The following is a 6116-nucleotide window of genomic DNA, read 5'->3' as shown; positions in this document are numbered from 1 at the left end:
TGCGTGTTAATTACACTGAATTTCATTTCGCTCCCAGTTTTTCGGCTTTTCGATTTCAGATTTCAGTTTGTTTTGCGACGCCAATGATGCTATATGTCCCAATGTATATGTATATATATGTATCTGTGTGAGAGTGAGAGAGTGTGTGTGCAATTGGAACTATCTTTTTCTGCGTTTTTCTTGTTTTTTGTTTAGTTGATAAATAAACCTTAATAAAAACACTGACTGGAGGTATTGCTTCGCCTAAGTAACAAGCTCCAATATTCGAAGATACCTTTTATACCACCAATTAGGCATAATCACAGATAACTCCCGCCAAAACGGGATCAGAGTTCTATTATAGGTCAAATTTGTTATTACCAAATCTTTACTAACTACTCTGGTATTAAGGATAAAAATCATGGGTAAAACCGATCATTTTACTTGAATTTGTTCAAGACATTGGATTATGGTTTTTTGATCCATAACTAAATGGTATTGTTATACTCTTTAGTAACATACATACTTTCCTATTGGTTTTTATAATACACAAAAAGTAAGTTTTCTTGTTAGAAATGTTGATGAAAAGTATTACTATCTTAATTGCGTATTAAACCAATTTCCCTACTTATTTTGTAAAACTTAATTAATTTTCCAATCTGTCTTTAATCAACTACGCTCATATAACATTACTCGATTATTTTTCAGGCTTAATTTATATAATATACTTTCGAAATCTTAGATGTAATCTTTTGATATTACTCATATGCAACCAATTTCGTATTACTAAAAGAAGGGAAATGAATAGGTTGGCCTGAAAATTGAGTTGGAATCCCACCCAAATATGTCTTTGCTCCTTACATTTCCCGCTTTCTCCGCTCTTCCATTTATTCTCTCCGAAAGTAAAGTTTTTCCTGGAAGTTTTAAGTCCCCTGCGCTTTTCCGTTTCCCGCATTCCACGCCTCTGCCCCAAAAGCGCGCGCATTGTTCAGGCCAAACTTGGTCATGTTAATTAAGCTTCGGCTGCCCCTTCCCCTACTCTCCGGGAAACTCGGCTCTCTCTTATCGATTAGCTGCGGCTGCCATGGCCTGGCCCTCCCTCCCCCTTTCCCCTTTCCCCTTTCCCCTTTCCCCTTTCCCCGCCTGGCACTGCAGTTGCAAACATTAATTAGTCGCATTGCATAACAATTGCATAATCAATATGCCATTTCAATTAACTGCTTGGTTGGCACTTAGTCAGCCCACAAAACCATCCAATCACCCATCCTCTTTTTTCGACCACCTCTTTCCTATCGCTGGTTTTTTGGAGCCCGTCTGTCCGATATTTTAAGTAATTAGCACTTAGTAAGTAAGGCTACACGGTGGGAAACAACGGGGATACATTAGTTTTGTTATTTTGGGTAACTAAATAGGTTGTATAACCATAAGGTCAATTGCCATTTGATGGTAAACACTGAAATACTATATTATAATCATTGGCGGACCCAGAACTTCGTTGTGGGGGTATATACAAAACATGTGTTGAGTAGAAATCAAAACTTTGGAATATAATACAGATTACATATACTTTTTAACCCGAGTTGGAGGGATCTATTACCTTGTACCTATTGTAATATATATGTTTTATAGTAATGAGTGGATGCAACCTTAAACTTTGAAACGGAGACAATCTGCACTTTTAAGAGACTTCCCTTCTCTTCGCGTGTCTTTCATCTCCATAAAAAGTTTGACTTTCATCTTAACTCTTAAGCAGCGGCATTAATAAAACCCATTAAAACTGACAATTTTGATGGCATCTGCATGATTTATTTTCCGCTTTAATCTTTCCATGTGCAGTCTCAAGTGGCATTGTAAATTTACAGATGAAATAAATCTAATTGAGTCTTGGAAACGTGGGTGGTTGTAAAGTGCTTTAATGAATAAAATACCAAATCAAAAAATATTTTTAGTCAGTTTAATAATTTTCAAAATAGTGCAGCTGAGGGTATGCACCATTTAAATGGCTATATTTTAACATACCTTAAACACGTGGAATACAAACTGCTGAGAGCGCTTTAAGCACCATGGTTTTAGGTTTCCCCACGAAAGCCTGATATTCCGATCAACCTTTGGGATGTAAGGCCCATCCTCATTCGTTTGGACCCCAATCCCCTCGTAATTGGTTCGCAGCCATCCTCACACGGCTTTCCAGCGAAACAGAAGTGGTCAGGACACAAAAGTTCGATAAAAGGAGTTTCCGTTTCGCATTGTCCTCGAGGACCCGAGCATTATTTCATATTTATAATGTAATCTGCACTTGAGCCTCAAAGAGACGGCGCATAAATCACGAATATAAATGGAGGCGTGCTTGGCGACTATTCCGTGTATACGTATATGTACATATACCACATTCCATATGCAGGACGTCCACTTCGTGGGCTAAAAGCCTTTGTATGCGGCTCTTTACGCTTTATTTTTCATTTTTTCAGCATCGCCTTTTTGTTTGATGTTCGACGGCCACTCGAGATGCATTTGGAATAAGTCGTTTTCGTATGTTTTCCGCGGGTGTGGGCGCAGCAGTTCCTTGAGCTCTTGTTGAATGCAAATGGGAAATTCACTTCGATTATTGGTTGATTGATCCTTTGATCCCTGGATCTCGGGGCCCCGACTCCCTGCCTCGATTCTCATTAGGTTAAAAGCCTCGGTGGCCAACTAATTAACCGAGGAGGTGAAAGGAACATCTGCCATCGATTGCATCGCTTCTGGCTTTTTGTTTTTGCTCACTTGTGGGGTCCCCGGGGAATCGCACGGCATTGTCTCCGTGTCCGTATCCGACCGCATATTAGCCCCGTAGTGCTCCCGTTTCGCCATTGTTGTTGCTTAGCCAGGAAGGACCTTGGCTGCCATTTGACTAATGACAAAACCACAATCGCTCCATGGGACTTGTATTCAAAGGGCTTGGGGCCTCGGCTGCGATCTGAAAAATATGTCCTTGAAAACAGATATCCAGCTGTGCTAAATACGCCGAAACTCTCAAATATATTTCGAGAGGTCCGTGATTTGTGGGATTTTTTTGTAAATTGAATGTGTTTGTACTCGTCTTTTAAGGTCACAATTGCAGAGGTTCCCTTACCATTGACCAATACGTCCGCGATAAAAAACAAGATGACAAAAAATAAATAAGTTATTTGAAATCACTGCAATTTATGTAAATGTATCTAAAGAAAGTCTTGGAAATCTCATTTCTACACTCAAAAAAATGTTATAGTTATATGCTATATGCGCCGAAACTCTCAAATATATTTCAAGAGGTCCGTGATTTGTGGGCTTTTTTTTGTAAGTTGAATGTGTTCGTACTCGTCTTTTAAGGTCACAATTGCAGAGGTTCCCTTACCTTTTACCAATTTGTCGGCTATAAAAAAAACAAGGTGACAAAATTAAATAAAATTTTTGAAATCGTTACACTTTATATAAATGTATCTAAAGAGAGTCTTGGAAGTCTTGTTTCTACACACAAAAATATGTTATAGGTAAAATTGACCAATACGGATAGTTACGTTACTGTAAAAGTATGTGAATAACTATTCAAAATAGTTATGTGTCTTTTGTTGTCGCTTTGGTTGCCGTTTAATAGTAAAACTTCCATAAAATAGTAAGTTGTGTGTATTTTGTTGTTGTGAGAGTAACTATTTCATTGGTAATTTCATTAGTATTCCAACTTTCTATTGTAAGAAAACATTCAAATTTAATGATGTTTAATTTAAATGCGGTACCCTGAATTACATACAAATACTCTGATACAGGATACCATACCAGATACATAAAGCTGCGAAACTGAATACGATGTGTTCGTTTGAAAAGAACATATCTGTTAGTACAGTTGCAGCTAATCATCGGAAGGGGCCTGCGACATTCGAGACGCCCCTTAAAATATGGACTCTACCCAGACCAGCCTCCTTGCGCCATATTATCCTGACCATTGTTTGTGTGCTCCTCTTCGTCTTCCTGGCTGACACGCTCCCAAATAGCGACGTCGCTTTGAGCCACTTGGAAATCGTTAATTTTATAATTACATGTTTCATGCACACGCTCCGAACTCCGAACTCCAAAATGGGGAAGTCCGGGTCGCATGGTTGTGTGTGTGTATACATGGATGCTTGTGGATGTGTAAGTGGCACATAAGTGGCAGCCAGCCAGAAAGCCAACACCATTTTGGCCATAATTTAGTTTTGCCCGTCCATTAGCAGTTCAGGCCACACGAAGTGGGCGGCGGCGAGGGAGGTGCCTTTGTTGCAATGGCACTCAGCGGGAAATCAGCACCAGGATTTGGGTTGGATTTGGGTGTTGGGTGGGCAGTGGGTAGTCGGTAGTCGGTAGTGGGCAGGGAGCGCCTCAAAGAGGACGAAGTGTCCTCGAAGGAGCGGCCACAACAAGTCAGCTGCACGGCGAAAAATGGTGGGGAATACGTCAAGTCTAGGTGGCTTACATATATAACATCTATAATATTTTTTGAACTATGAGATCATTCACAGAATACACACATATAATAGCTACAATCTTAAGGTCTGGATTATAAACATAAGTAATGTTCCATTTGAAATAGGATAACAATAATATACCAATATCGTGTGATACGTATTTTTATTAGTGCTTCATGTGGGGCAGAAAGGGAACGAGTGGTAAAAAGAGGAAAAACAGGGGAAGCGGCAACAGAAAAAGAAAAAGAAGGACGAGTGGATAATTATTAATAATTATCGCATTGACGTGTTTTCGTTCTCAGTTTTTTTCTCTGCGAGGGTGTGTGCGTTGGGGTGTGTGTGTGTGCGGTACATATGTAGCAGTGGTGTAAGTGGTTTACATAATTGGTCAACTTCTGCTCCATTCCCTTCCAAATGGCCCCTTCTCCTTGGCCACTTGGCTTGTTCTTGCTGTTTGAGATTTGTTTGACTTAAGGGGTTGGCACAAAAAAGCGGGGAAAGGTTAAGGGGGAAAGCGATGGCTCAGTTTCATGGGGTTGGAAAATAAGGTATTTTGAAACACTGGTAGGGTGACCACTGGATCGGCTAAATCCTATATATCTGTCATGCAGAACAAACAAGCACTAACCTCAATGTGTAAGCTAATAAAATAACCCAAAAACTTATTTTCATAAATATATAAATAGTCACTTGTAAAATATTACATTTTGTTTGGGCTTTAGCAATATAACAATTGTTTTATTTTTGGTTTAATCAAGAATTATAAGCATTTTTTAACAATTTGCTGTTTTTTCCTCCTATTTCCCTGGCCTAATCAGCTGACTCCTTTCAGGATAGCAGGAAAACCTTCAATGATGGACCTTCACCCCTTAGAAAAATCCCCTTGAACCCAGCCCATGACTTTCTTTTGCAGCGAGCTCATTAAGCCTCAGGCGTATTAAGCGAATTCCGCTTTTCAATTATTTCAGCAAAAACAACATTTAAATGGAATTCAAAAACGCTCATAATTCAAAATTAATCCCGAACATGGGAAGTTTTGTTGGGGGTTGTCTTTGGATTCTTTGTGGACATTGCGCCTAAATGAGCAACCCACTCTTCGTGAGCGATTCAAATGAATATGAATCTGAATCGCAGACTTCAAAAGGAAGCGAAAGTCGGGGTGAAAAGCGGGCTTTTCTTTCAATTTCTGTCGACGCAGCCTTTTTGACCATTTAAGTCAGCAGAAGCCCTACACCAAGCGAAATAGAAGTACGCGCTTCTTTCAAGTGGTTCTATTTAAACTGTATCTAAAGGTTTATTTCCTTAATTGCGCAGCTCAAAATGGCGGGGCTTCATTTGACGTCGAGTGCTTCGTAATTATGTGATTTCAAAATTTTTCAATTAAAAGAGCTGAAAGGCATATCAGCAGCATGTATGACGTTTGCTGACATTTGTTTAGAGTTTGCTGCTTTGTTACATTTATTTTTTCTAGGGATTAGCGCAGCTGATGCTGTCTAAAAACAGCTGTATAAAAACTGCGGTGCAATTTACTGCTGGGGCAAAGAAAAAGTAATCAAAAGCGTTAAATTACAAAGTGACAAAGAACAAATATCGTTTTGGGTCCTGGCAAAAAATTCTTCTCCCCCATTGCTAGGCATTTTATGGCAAAGTTATAGCAAGCGAGGACGAGCTACGATAGAT

The sequence above is a fragment of the Drosophila subpulchrella genome, chromosome X (assembly GCF_014743375.2).
Source record: "Drosophila subpulchrella strain 33 F10 #4 breed RU33 chromosome X, RU_Dsub_v1.1 Primary Assembly, whole genome shotgun sequence".
In the NCBI taxonomy this organism is placed as follows: Eukaryota; Metazoa; Arthropoda; class Insecta; order Diptera; family Drosophilidae; genus Drosophila; species Drosophila subpulchrella.
The sequence above is the reverse complement of the archived record's forward strand: the minus strand, read 5'-3'. Positions refer to the sequence as shown.